This window comes from Ictidomys tridecemlineatus, chromosome 6 (assembly GCF_052094955.1).
Source record: "Ictidomys tridecemlineatus isolate mIctTri1 chromosome 6, mIctTri1.hap1, whole genome shotgun sequence".
NCBI classification, from domain to species: Eukaryota; Metazoa; Chordata; class Mammalia; order Rodentia; family Sciuridae; genus Ictidomys; species Ictidomys tridecemlineatus.
This window is the reverse complement of record NC_135482.1, coordinates 18,321,730-18,336,333: the sequence shown is the minus strand read 5'-3', so window position 1 is coordinate 18,336,333 and position 14,604 is coordinate 18,321,730. Positions and strand designations below refer to the sequence as shown.

At 35.8% G+C, this 14,604-nt stretch overlaps 1 protein-coding gene across 4 annotated transcripts in view; it reads left to right on the top strand.

Annotated features, from left to right (window-relative positions):
* The first annotated feature begins 13,631 nt into the window (after positions 1-13,631).
* The window catches only part of Mybpc1 (myosin binding protein C1), an 88,718-nt gene continuing 87,745 nt past the window's right edge, over positions 13,632-14,604 (top strand). For 2 of the 4 annotated variants that reach the window (XM_040279366.2, XM_078052931.1), the window contains exon 1: positions 13,642-13,775. The gene's annotated coding sequence lies outside the window, so the exon portion shown is untranslated. Of the gene's footprint in view, positions 13,776-14,604 lie in introns of all 4 variants that reach the window. The other 2 variants (XM_078052929.1, XM_078052930.1) reach the window with 2 other exon arrangements.

Here is a 14,604-nt window from a genome sequence, read left to right as displayed (position 1 = left end):
GTCAACAATATTGAAACAAGGCTAACAAAGGGAAAGGGTTGAGATGGGAAGGTAAAGCTGTATATGTTTTGTTTTAAATTACATCGAGGTGTATGTAGCATAGGAAATGAAGAAAAGTTCATATCTTTAAAATTGGAAAACTTCTAGAGTTATTGTAATAACACAGAAAAGTAGCGAATAAAATGTGTATGTATAAAACAGTGTGAAATTGATTTGGAAAGAAAGGAAATTACCAACAACATTAAATGCTTGAATAATGGAATTTCAAATGATTGTTTTATTTTTCTTTCTTTCTTTCCTTTTTTTTTTTTTTTTTTTTTTTTTTTGGTACTGGGGATTGAACCCGGGGCACTCGACTGTTGAGCCATATCCCTAGCCCTTTTTTTGTATTTTATTTAGAGACAGGGTCTCACCGAGTTGCTTAGCACCTTGCTTTTGCTGAGGCTGACTTTGAACTCATGATCTTCCTGCCTCAGGCTTCCTGAGTTACTGGGATTCTTGGCCTGCACCACAGTGCCCTATTTATAATAATTAATTAATTAATATGTAATATCTTATTAGATTCTCATTATTGAACACGAGGCTCGTTTTCTTCGTAATTGTAAAGCGTCACAGTTAACACCCTCTCACGTGGTCTTCATTGCTAGTGTGCACAGAGTTTTGCCAAAATAGAAATGACCATTTCTAAATCAGGCTAGGTAAAGGACTAGATGACCTTTCCAATTCCATCCTGACCACAGGATGATGATTTGTGTATCCTTAAAACCATCTCCTACAGACTGTATTGTCTGAAAAAACAGTTTTGTTGAAAAAGTGAAAATGTACGACTTATTTTCAGTCCCTTCACCAGCAGATGGCACCTAGCTTTCCTTTATGGTTGACTAGAATTCCCCCTAACTTCGGTGCATTCCCAGCGTGTCACCGAGCCCACACTAACAGAGCCGATGACCACATCACGTACAAATGCTCCTGTCTCATTAATCTTATCCCATGTTTGTATTGTTCTGGTTCCAGGATGCTGATACTTTAAGCCCGAGGCTCTAACTTGAGCAGGAAGAGTTTATTTTGGGACAAGGAATCTTCCCCCATAGACAGGCCTCTCAACCAGTGTCTCCTTTTCTCTTTAGAAAACTGGGACATTCTGGAGGTGAAAACTGGTTTTGTGGATCTACAGAATTGCTTCTTTCTCTCTCAAAAAAATATCAGAGTAGTGTGTTGGTCATATCTACTCGGTTTATAGAGAGGATCACAGAGTTAATGGGACGTTAAGAGGTTGTGTTGAGAGTGATTTAAGTCACTTATGCTTAAGGAATATGATCCTATAAATCTCCTTTAAGTATGTAGAGTTGATGAGATAAATATATACAAAATATCCATTTCACCAAACCTATAAATATCCACTTTAAAATGGTGAGGGAGGAAGGGACAGTAAACTCTTAACTTTTAGGAATGTGATGACACATCGTTTTGTTTTAAAGCGACACTGTGTGCTGTGATCAATTTTCTTTTTTAAATGTTTATTTTTTAGTTTTAGGTGGACACAATATCTTTATTTTATTTCTATGTGGTGTTGAGGATCGAACCCAGTGCCTCGCGCATGCCAGGTGAGTGCCAGGCTACCACTTGAGCCACATCCCCAGCCCCGTGTGATCAATTTTCTTTTAAAAAAAATCAGAAAATTTCAGTATAAGAGCTTAATATTTTATTTTCTTAAAAAAACACGTTTGTTCAATGAATATAAATTTTTTTTCCTACAAAAAACATTAGTATGACCTTGAATAAAACCTTCAAGGGAAATGTGGGAAAGGATTGGAAATGTGTGATTTGCTTTTTTACAAATATGGAAATGATCTAATAGTGTTATTTGTGCCTGGTCTCTCTTGAACAATTCAAAAGAAAATCGACCTTGGGATTTTTATAAAATAAACAAGAAAGATGAACTCTTCGGGTTTGGTAGATTAGAAAATTAATAATTTATGATACATTTGGCTGACTGTGCAGTGTCACACTATGAAAAAATTTTCTTTGGGCTCTCAGAGGGAGATTTTACCCTATTACATACAGTACCTGCTTATCATGTTCATATCCTGCAGAAGTACAGTTCTTAAAAACAATATACAAATCCTCATCTCTTCCTACTTTCCACTTCAAAGACAGTAAATTTAATAGGATTTTTGGTAGTAGAGTATATCATAAATAATTAGATGATATGGACTATTAAATATAAAATTACTTTTGTCCTAATTTTTCTGAACACACCATTAAGTTGACTCTCTCCCCCAGATATCATTGTATTGATATTGGGGGCAAAGAAAAAGTGGTGAATTTTCTTTTTTCCTCTTTTAGAGAAGGAGGTCTATTTTAACTCCTGTTTTGGAGGTTCCATCCATGGTTGGCCTACCCCATATCTCTGGGCCTAAGGTGAGACAGAACATCATGGCAGAAGGGCATGATGGAGGAAAACAGCTCAGGACATAACAACCAGCAAGCAGACACAAGTAGTGAATTTTCTATTTAAAAATTCATATACTATAGAATTATTTTGTCCTATATGTTTGCTGACACATTTTCTTCTTTTTTGGCAACAACATTGTATATTAAAAAAAGATTCTCAGTCTGTCTATAAAGCACCAAAATTCCATCTTAGTGTAACTCTAGACTGTAAAAGAAATATATATGATAATTTTGGTAGAAAACAGGAAGAAAACTGATTTAAAAAAATATTTTTAGTTGTGGACACAATACCTTTATTTTATTTATATATATGTGGCACTGAGGATTGAACCCAGTGCCTCACATGTGTTAGGTGAGTGCTCTAGTGCTGAGACACAATCCCAGCCCCAGAAAACTGATTTTTTTTATGTGACTTATTAACAGAATATGACACTTTCTACTCAGCTAAGTATCCGGCTTTTAGCAATCTGTATACGGGGTAAAGTTGGGAGTTCATAACCCACTTGAATCAAACTGTGAAAGATGATGTATTAAGAACTGTGTAATGTTTTGAACGACCAACAATAAAAAAAAAATAAAAATAAAAATAAAAAATAAAGTAATCGTAAATCTGTTCATTATAGAATTTCTTGCATATCAGGTTTCTTGGCAGATTTAGTGACGGTTACTAGATCATTAACGGCTTGACAAAGAAACTGAAATCAACATTAAGCAGCCACTGTGAGAAGAGGTCTTCTGCAATTGTAACTTTAGTGAGATGGCAATCTACTAACAGCAGCCATTTAGAAAGACCTCCATTGTATGAAATGAGCAACCCCTATGGGAATCCAATTATCTACAGCCACTGGGTCCCCAAAAACTTGAGTGTACATTTTCTTTTGCTAAGAAAACATTGATAACATGTACATGCTGGTATACCACCCTACTCCTCACCAGTTAAATTAGAATGTAGGCTTGGGCAAGGCAGTAAAACCCTAAAAAGGTTATTTATTTCAAGTTCCCCAGGGGACTCAAATGTATGACCAGGTTGTAAAACATCTGTCTAAATCTAGAACAAAGTTTTTCATTTCATGAGCAATTTCCAAGTGTCTGGTTAAAATTTGAAAAATTTTCCCTTCTGTTGTCAGAAGGGGTCAACTGGACTATGCTAAGGGTGTAACGGATGTCCTGTGTGGAGGGCCCAAGGCGAGAGGCAGACGGGAAGGTTTTTTAAGTGCTGTTGGAGATTTAGGTTATTTATGAAAAATGCTTTAGGATTGTGACTCTGTAGATCTTCTAGTTGAGCATATGCAATGGGAATACATCCCAGGAACCAAGTCACACACAAGCAAAGGTATACATATAACTAGAGACTTGGTCAATATGTGCAATTATAATTTCCCTTTGACCCCAAGAGGGAAAAATGACCACGGTGGTATGTGGAGCTTGAAGAATGGCGGAGTCAATGAGGGATCTGGCTTGGACAATTGGGTGGAAGGTGATGCTAATTCTGAGAAGGAAGATGGAAGAAGCTATGGTCATTCTGTGTGAGTAATGCAACTTTAGCTTTAAGAAATCTTTTATGCAAGTGGGATGTACTCTTCAACCAATGAAAGAAATCATGCCTGGCTTTTTGGTTAGTTTCATGGTATCACCAACAATGGCAAAATGGTATCAGCAATGAGCTCCAGTTCTCTAGCGGCAATTGGACAAGACACTCAACCCATTCCATCACTATGAGGATAGTAATGTGTGAATTGCCACCAGGTAAGCTGTTTACTTGTCTGTCTCCCAGCAAACCATAGGTTCTTTGAGGGCAGCACTGTGTCTTCTTCACTGTTGAATACCCAGCAATAACACCGAAAGAGGAGGTAGTCAGAAAATGGGTATTGAGATGAGTTGAATTGAGGTCCCCTATAAGGACTGGCTGTAAATTCTTGGTTGCTCAGGAAACCATATTTGAATCAAATGACAAGAAAGTGATTCTTTCTATGAAGAGAAGGTTCGGGGGGCAATGGAGGCTTTCACAAGTACAAAAGAGATTCTTGGAATAAATGATTTGTATTAAATTTATTATAGCTACAAATTCATGAACCCAGTTTTTTTTAAGGGGGGGGAGAGAGAGAATTTTTAAAATATTATCTTTTAGTTTTTGGTGGACACAACATCTTTATTTTATTTTTATGTGGTGCTGAGGGTCGAACCCAGCGCCCTGTGCATGCCAGGCGAGCATGTTACCGCTTGAGCCACATCCCCAGCCCCCTCAATTTTTTAAGCTTTTAAATTCAGCTTACAGCTGGGGATATAGCTCATTTGGTAGAGTGCTTGCCTTGCATGCACAAAGCCCTGGGTTCAATTGCCTGCACCACATACACACACACACACACACAAAATCAGCTTATAAATGTAATCTATACATTTACTTATGGCAAGATTTAGCCATCACTTTGAAAGAGATATCATTATGTCATTCTGTTTACAAGCTTAATTTATAAAGCTAAATTATCTTTCTAAACAGCATATCACTTTAATGGGCTAGAAATTATTTATTTAATATATTTTGCTTTTTAAAAAAATATTTTAGTTGTATGACAAATAACTTCCTAAATATGTATTTATTTATTTGGGGGGAATTTTTAAGGTGATGCAATATAATTATACATAATAACATGATTCATTGTTATATACTTGTGTGTGCACACTAAATTCTTAAATATTTATACAACTCTTGTGTGTAAAAAAATTCTTTGAAATGTGCAAATACCACACATAAACTCAAATTTCAACATAAAACCACAAGTCTAAATGAATTACTTAATTTTACATTTTAAATTAGAATTACAAGACTGCCCCTTAAATAACACAATAAATGCCAAATATTAATGCAAAAATATTAATACGTTGCTTCTGATTCTGTAAAACTTTTCTATATTTAGTTCTAAATTTTTCTGGAGTTTCTTAAAAAAATATTCAAGCTCACTTTTGGAAGATGATTGTTTTGTTAGTCAATTGAAGTTTGCCTCTCATAAGAAAGGTAGACATGACCCCAGTTAATGAAAGTCATTTATGACTAGAGCTTTTATCCAGACTTGAGACCTGGAGCTCCAGAATTGTTACCAGTTCTGGAGTTTCTTTAAAAAATATTCAAGCTCACTTTTGGAAGATGATTGTTTTGCTAGTCAATTGAAGTTTGCCTCTCACAAGAAAGGTAGACATGACCCCAGTTAATGAAAGTCATTTATGACTAGAGCTTTTATCCAGACTTGAGACCTGGAGCTCCAGAATTGTTAGCAGTTCTCTCTACTCCTCTACTATTTGAGCTCCTTTTTGTCACTTCTGTATTTGGGTCTTTGAAACCTGAAAGTTTTGGCTACCTTGTATCAGCCAAAACTATCTGTTCTCAACTGTTTGCAACTCAGGAACAACTCTGAACTAGGCTCATCACTTGCTTGAATTTTAGTTTCTTCAGTTCTTAAGAGATGTACATAGAATTCTCCTTTATACCAAAGACTTTTAGACTTGGCAGGACTTGAATGTGCATAAATGTTGTTTCTACTTGAAAGATCTTGAACTTCATCATCATCATTATTATTTTTAATGGAACCGGGGGTTGAACCCAGAGGAGTTTAACCACTGAGTCACATTCTCAGCCATATATATATATATATATATATATATATATATATATATATATATGTAAATTTTTTTTTTAAATTTTGCAACAGGGTTTCACTAAGTTGCTTAGGGCCCCACTAAGTTGCGAAGGCTGCCTTTGAGCTGATTCTTGCCTCAGTCTCCCAAACCACTGGGATCACAGGAATGAGCCACTTTTCCCAGCTTGATGGGGTCTTAAGATAGGAAAATGCTTCTCTATCTTCCTTTATGGAAACAGGACAATATTAACTTTCAAGAATATTTAAAATGATACCTATGACTTTGTCTTACCTGTGGTCCTAATGAATGAAATTATTCTATTGATACCTCTTTGAAAATTAAGATACTAAGACTCTTATTTAGGTACCCTTTCCTATCATAAACAATAAATCAACAAATATGCAGTTTGAAAACCCATTATAGCTCAGCACAGTGGTACATTCCTGTAATCTCAGTGACACAGGAGGCTGAGGTAGGAGGATCAGGATTCAAAGTCAGCCTCCGTAATTTAGCAAGGACCTAAGCAACTTAGCAAGACCTTGTCTCAAAATAAAAAATAAAATAGGCTGGAGATGTGGTCCAGTGGTTAAGATGTGGTCCAGTTCCTTCCCTGGTGCCAAAAAAATAAATAAATACCTTAATAAACTAATTAATTAATTAAAAACTCATTATAGACTTTACTAATTGATGAGTACATTTTCGTCACTTATCTCAAATATAATATTAAGTCCTTAAAGTAGTGTTGCAGGCAGCTACTTCAAAAATCTGTTGGAGTGGATCTAGAAGGAAAGCCACCTTCTTCTTTAAGACCAGGGGTTCGGAAAACATCTGTTTTTAACTACTGGTTTCACCTCTGATAGTGAGCTTTGGAGATCATTTAACCTCCTTCTGCCTCAATTTCCTCATCTTAAAATGAGGATAACCATGGTGCCCATCCCATAGTGTTTTATGAGTATTAAATTGGATAATATATGAAAAATACTTATCAGCCTGCCCAGGACATTGTAAACTAAATGATGATGATGATTTTCCTGAATTTTCTGGGAAAGAACTGAGGGAAGAAGTACATCTACAACCACAAAGGCAAAATGAGATAGCAGCAATGACCAGGGTAGCTGAGCAGGACTAAGGTCTTTTCAAACAAAAGAACAGGGGAGAAAATAAATCAGAGCCCCAGAATCTCATCACATAGGCTACAAATAGCAGCTGCAGCTGCAGTCCAAGGGCTGGCCTTTACATGTCCATGGTGCAAAAGGACTCCTGGTGACAAACTGATCTTTTCTGTCACACCCACACAGAGTCAGCAATCACACATGGAATAAACTCTGAACATTAAGGAGCCATTTTTAGTAGAATATAGCAAATTGCTTGATGATACAGACTGGTTGCAGATAGAGCAAGGTGAAGTTTATGTATTGATTAGATGCCCCTGTGTGTACCATAGAAGATTCTGGTCATTCAGATGCAAATAATAACCCTTTCCATCTGTAGAAGCCTTACCGGGTCCAGACACTGGGTCAGGACTCTCCTTGTGTTACCTCAGTTAATCCTCCCTCATCTCCATGGGACTGATATGATGATTGTCCCAATCTGGATCTCAGAAGGGGGCCAGCAAAGGATGAAGAAACTAAGGCTCAGAGAGGTTAAACATTTACCCACCGGCACAAGATTCTAATTGTGCAGCCAGGCTATAAACCCACTCTGACTGCCTCCAGAATCTCATTTCTCAAAACATTTTGATGAGCTGCCTTGAAATTCCAATTATAATCATTTCATGCGCTTATCTCTTATCATCTCAAACAGTCCCCCGTGGTAGTGTGCAGTGCTGGACTTGCTTGTTTTATATCTCCAAACTGTCAGCAGGAGAAGGTAAGTAGGTACTTACTGATAGATTCTGAGTGGTGTTATAATGGAATAGGAGAGTGGGAGGAATTATTGGGTCTAAATGACCTCACTTAAAACAGATTTTAAGTGAGAACTGTCAACTAGTTCATATATGTTTTTCGTCTGCAAATCACCACTTACACATGCTATGGACTATGAAGCAGAAATTCATAGCCTGTGTGATTTTCACATTTTTTTTTTAATATGAAACAAATGTGTGGGCTAAATGAACCTTACTCGCAAGCTGGGTTTGACTCATAGGCTGCCCGGTTGAGATTTCTGGTGTAAGCAATAAAGATTAAACATCAAAAGGACAATAGCAGGAAGATAAGATGCATAATTACTGTAAGTAATTGCAATTTATTCTTCAAAAATGAATCAGCTTTGGATTCACTGTGATGGGAGGGTGAATCCCTCCCTCCCTAGTAGGAGCAAAGACTCACAAGTGGGAAATCATGGTCAAGGTCAGGGGCCTCTGATTACACTGTACTTTGATCCTGAGGTTTTTATTTATTGTCTTTTTTTTTTGTTTGATCCTTGTCATAAAAAAATATTGTAATACAATCTATATTTTACCGAATTAAGAAATATTTTGTGTTCTTCTAATAGGCATTATAAGCAGGGAACAGAAGCTATAGACTTTGAAACTTGCTAGAGTCCATAAATTAAAGGAGATTTTAAGGCGCAGGAACTGTCACTGCTTGTAGCCTCCCGCATGGTGTGTGGTAGGACATGAAGCTTAAAAGAACATCTGAGTCTTGGAAGGGATCCAGCAGAGGCACCAGGACTAATTTGGGAGATGAAGGGTATGTCTTATGAGGAGAGGCTTAGAGGGCTTAACATGCTTTGCCTTTAAAATAAGGCGGGTGAGCAGAGTTCTATTGATAGCCTGCAAGTCTTCCAGTATGAACTTGTGCTTGGTGTGAAATAAAACTCAAAGTCACACTAAGGAATTTCAAGAAGGCAGTTTTCTTTTTTTCAGCTTCAAAGTATGATAAGCCTGGGAACATCTTGCTGCAAGAAAGTTGTTTTTGTTTGTTTGTTTTGTTTTGTTTTGTTTTGTTTTGTTATAAAATTGATATCCATAAAGTCTTTGAAGGAACATCTTCAAATTTAATACTGTCTATTCACACAAGTGCAAGATTTAAAGAACTATTCAATAATATGAATTTATAATATATTAGATAGAAACATCATTGTCTTGATAGCTGCAAATTACATAGAATGAATTTCTCTCTTTCTCTCTCTCTCTCTCTCTCTCTCTCTCTCACACACACACACACACACACACACACACACACAAACATACTCAAAGAGAGAGCTAAAATTCACTTAAACATTACAGAGCACAGCTCTGCTAAAATTTTACAAACTCATCAAAACTTTCCCACCTACACCTCTTGTTCTTTCCTGTTTTACTCCGAATCAGGGAGAGCTGCTGGACCTAAAACAGTTAGTAATAATTTTGTGGAGTCATCCTTCAAATTTTAAATTACTAGGTAACCTGCTCTTTTGGATTTTGACTTTCATTTTGGATCCTAGACCTCTGATATTCATGACTTAGTTAAAAAAAAAAACAAAAACCTCCACAAAATATGCATAGAAAAATCTGGATGCTAATATGACAGTTTTAGTCATTGCTATGATCTCTTACAGTTTAATTTTTAAAATATTCAACATAGAGAATGTTCAGGTTCAGAAGTGGAGGCTCAGGGCTGAGGCTGTGGCTCAGCAGTAGAGTGCTCGCCTAGCACGTGCAAGGCCCTGGGTTAGATCCTCAGCACACATAAAAATAAATAAAATAAAGGTATTGTGTCCAACTACAACTAAAAAATAAATATTTAAGAAAAAAAAAAAAAGAAGTGGAGGCTCAGGATTCCGTTCAGAGGTGCTTTCTGGGAGTCATCAAGTAGCCATAGCTGAGAACATGAGAGGGAGTTAGCTCACCATGGGGAACAGCAAAGGGCCAGGAGCTGAATCTTGGGGAAATCTCCCCAAAGGGCCACGGAAAAAGAAGAGGGAAACTCAGGGGAGAGGCAGGGTCTCTTTCCTGACACTTAGATCCATCAGTCCCTCCCTCTTAGTTACTTCTTCCAAAATGGGCATACTACACAGAGGTCTTAAGCTAATTTGTTCACATAAATTGTGTTCTCAACACATAAATTGTGTTCTCAACAATTTCATATGCTGAAGCCCCCATCCCTAGTGTGATGGCAATTGAGGCTCTTGAGAGGTAATGAGGTTCACGTGAGATCATGAGGGTGTGACAATGGTATTAAAGCCTTCCTAAGGAGAGACACCAGAGAGTGTGCTCTGTGTCTCTCCCCACTGTGTAAGGGCACAGGGAAAGAACCATCTGCAAGGGAGGAAGAAGGTCCTCACCAGAACTTGACCACGCTGCCACCCTAATCTCAGGCTTCCAGAACTGTGGAAAATGAATTTCTGTGGTTTAAGAAACCCAGTCTATGATATTTTGTTTTGGCATCCCAAGATGACTAATAACACCTCTAAAAAATTTCTTGGGCAATTTTCCTACATTTTCAAATTGATATTCAAAATTTTTATCAAAGTTTAAAAAGTTTCAAAGAGTGCAATTTCTAGCATTCTATAAAAGTTGGCATTAAAAAAGAAAACTATACCTACTTTAAATATCTCCCATGGCATAAAAGCACCATAATGATAAGATAACCACCATAAAATATTAAAGATATATATATATATAAGTTCCCAAAACACTGGAAATTTAACATTATTTTTTCCTCTTCCTGAATAACATTTTATTCCACTTATAAAGTTCTATTTCCATTAAATATCTATTTTTTTGTCTTATAAATGAAAAAATTCTTATATTTCTTTTATGCTTGAATATTAATAAAATCCTCATATTTCTTTTATGCTTGAATATTATTTGTTGTCAGAACGGAATAGAGTTCAGTGTCAATATCAAAGAAAATAGATTTTATTTTAAAAATTCTTTCAAGGGACAAAGAACATTATGTATTAATAAAGCTATAACAATTGAGAACATAAATATACCCAACAACAGAGCTCCAAAATATATGAAGCAAACATTGACAGCATTAAATGGAGAAGTAGATAGTTCTACAATAACATTTCGGGGACTTCAACATTCCATTTTCATTTTAATAATGAATTAAAAAAAATCCAGACAGAGATCAGTAAGGAGATAGAGGACTTGAATAACACAAGACTTAACAGACTTATATAGAACACTCTCCTCCACTCAACAACATTACAATACACATTCTTAAGTATACAATGAACACTCTTCAGGGTGGACCATATGTTAAGTCAAAAAACAGGTCTTAATATGTTTTTAAAATTTTTAATTATGCTTATATTCTCTGACTACAATGGAATAATGCTAGAAATTAATAAAGAAGAAAGACTAGAAAATTCACAAATAAGTAGAAATTAAACACAATCTTAAACAACCCATAGGTTAAAGAAATCAAAACACATTATGACATGAATGAAATAAAAAACACAATATACCAAAACTTATGAGATACCATGAAAGCAGTGCCAAGAGGAAATTTATGGTAATAAACACAATAAAAAAGAAGAGAGATGTCAAGTTTAATAACCTGACTGTATACCTTAAGGAGCTTTAAAAAAAGTAAGAAAACAGACCTAAAGCTAGCAGAAAAAGAAGGAAAAAATAAAGATTAGGGCAGAGATAAATGAAATAGAGAATAGAAAAAATAAGTCAGTGAGGCCAAAGTTGGTTCTTTGAAAAATAATTTAAAAAATCGAAAATTTTTAGCTAGACTGGCAAGGAATGAAAGAAAAAAGATGCAAGTAACTAAAATCAGAAATTTTCTATTGCCCTTACAGAAATTCAAAGAATTACAAGAGAATCCTATGAACAACTGTATGCTGTACAAACTCCTAAAAATAGTCAAAATACCAAAATAGATGCAAGAATAAATATATAATCTGAACAGACGCATACCATGTAAAGAAATTGAATCGATCTTCAAAAAATTTTTAACAAAGAAAAATCTAGAATCAGATAATTTCACTAGTAAATTCTACTAAACATTTAAAGAAAAACTAGCATGAACCCTTCTCAAAAATGAGCACCAATCCCTCAGGAGGGAACACTTTCTGACTGGTTTTATGGTATGATGTGGATACCAAAGCCAAATAAAGATACTACAAGAAAAGAATTACAGACCAGGATCCTTTACAAATACAAATGCAAAGTTTCTCAACAACAACAACAACAAAACAGCAAACTGAAATCAATGGCATATTAAAAAGATTGTATCCTTTGACCAAGAAGAATGTATCCCAGGAATGCAAGGGTGGCTCAACATAAGAAAATTATTCAATGTTAACACCACGTTAACATAACGAATAGAAAAAACCCACACAGTCATCTCAAGCAATGTACAGAATGCATTTGACAGAATCCAACACCCTTTCATGATAAAAAAACCCTTAGAAACTATAAATAAAAAGGAACAGCCTAAATATGATAAAAGGCATTCATGAAAAACTCATAACTAATAACATAGTCAGCTTTATTTATTTATTTTAATATTTATTTTTTTTGTACTGAGGATTGAACTCAGGGATATTCAACCACTGAGCCCTTAATATTATACTCAGTGGTGAAAGAGGAAACATTTTCTCCTTCAAATCAGGGAAATGACAAGATATCTACCTTCATGACTGCTGTTCAACGTTATGAGTTCTAGTCAGAACAATTAGGCAAGAAAATGAAATAAAAGTTATTTGAGTTGGAAAGGATGAAATAAAACCATCTTTATTTTCAAAATACATAATCATATTGGTAAAAAATATGAAGTAGGACACGTGATAAAAAAAACTGAGCTAATAAACAAATTCAGCAAAGTTACAGGATAAAAGATAAACACACAAAAATCAACCAACCACATTTGAATACACCATCAAGGAACAACGCAACATAGAAATTAAGAAAACAATTCCAATTACAATAGCATCCAAAAGAATAAAATAGCTAGGGCTGAAATTAACCGAGGAAATCCAAGACTTGGACACTGCTATCTATAAAATGTTGCTGAAGGAAATTAACAAAAACCTGAATAAATGGGAAGACACCTCATGTCCATAGATTGGAAGAGTTAACTATTGTTAAGGTGGCTACTCCCCAAGACCATCTTCAGATTCAGTACAAATCTTTATAAAAATCGTAGTGCTCTTGCTAAAGAAATAGAAAAGCTGATTCTCAAATTCATATGGAATTTTGAGGGATCCTGAATAGCCAAAACAATAAGAGATGAACAGAGACAGAGGATTCACACTTCCAAATTCCAGCATTTATTACAAAGCAACAGTAATCACAACAATGTAGTACTGGCATAAGGACTGACATACGGATCAATGGAAAAAGGTTGAGAGACCTGAAATAAACTTAGTCACATCTATGACCAACAGATCTTCAACTAGGATGCCAAGAACACTTAATCAACAAATGGCACTGGGACAACTGGATATCCACATGCAAAAGAATTAATATGAAACCCAACCTCATGCATATATAAAAAAAATAAACTCGAAGTGCATCAACAACCTATAAGAGCTATTATTTTAGGAGAAAATGTAGCAACTTTCCAGAACCTTGGATCTGGCCATGAGTTCTTAGATATGACACAGTATGAACAACAGAAGAAAAAATAGATAAATTAGACTTTATCAAAATTTTAAAAATGTATGCATCAAATGGCATTATCAAGAAAGTGAAAAGGCAATTTAAGGAATGGGAGAAAATATCTTCAAATCATATATCTAAAGTGAGTCTAGTATTCAGACTATATAAAGAATTCTTGCAACCCTGCAACAAAAAAGACAAATAATCCAATTTTTTTAAATGGACATAGGGCTTTAAATTTATTTTTTAAAAAATATAGAAATAACTGGTCATGGTGATACACGCCTGTAATCCCAGCAACTGGGGAGGCTGATGCAGGAGGACCCCAAGTTCAAAGCAAGCCTCAGCAATTTATTGAGGCCCCAAACAACTTAGTAAGACCCTGTTTCAAAATCAAAATGGTTGGGGGATGTTGCTCAGTGATTAGATGCCTCTGGGTTCAATCCAAAGGAAGGAAGGAAGGAAGGAAGGAAGGAAGGAAGGAAGGAAGGAAGGAAGGAAGGAAGGAAGGAAGGAAGGAAGGAAGGGGCACATGGAAAGATGTTCTACAGCTTAATCATTAGAGAAACACAAATCAAAATGATAATGAAATATAATTCCACTTCCCCTAGGATGGTTATAATTTCCAAAAGACAGGGTAGTGTTGGCAAGATAACAAGTGTTGGCAAGATAACAAGTGTTGGCAAGAATGTGAAGAAATTACACATTGTTGGTGAGAAGTAAACGGGGTATAGCTGCAGTAGAAAACAGTTTAGTGGTTTCTCAAAAAGTTAAACATAGCTGGGCGTGGTGGCATATGCCTATAATCCCATTGGCTCGGGAGGCTGAGGCAGGAGGATGGCAAGTTGAAAGCTGGTCTCAGCAACTTAGTAATGCCCTGGGTAACCTCATGAGACCCTGGCTCAAAATAAAAAATAAAAAGGTCTGGGAATATGGCTTAGTGGTTGAGTGCCCCTGGGTTCAATCCCTGG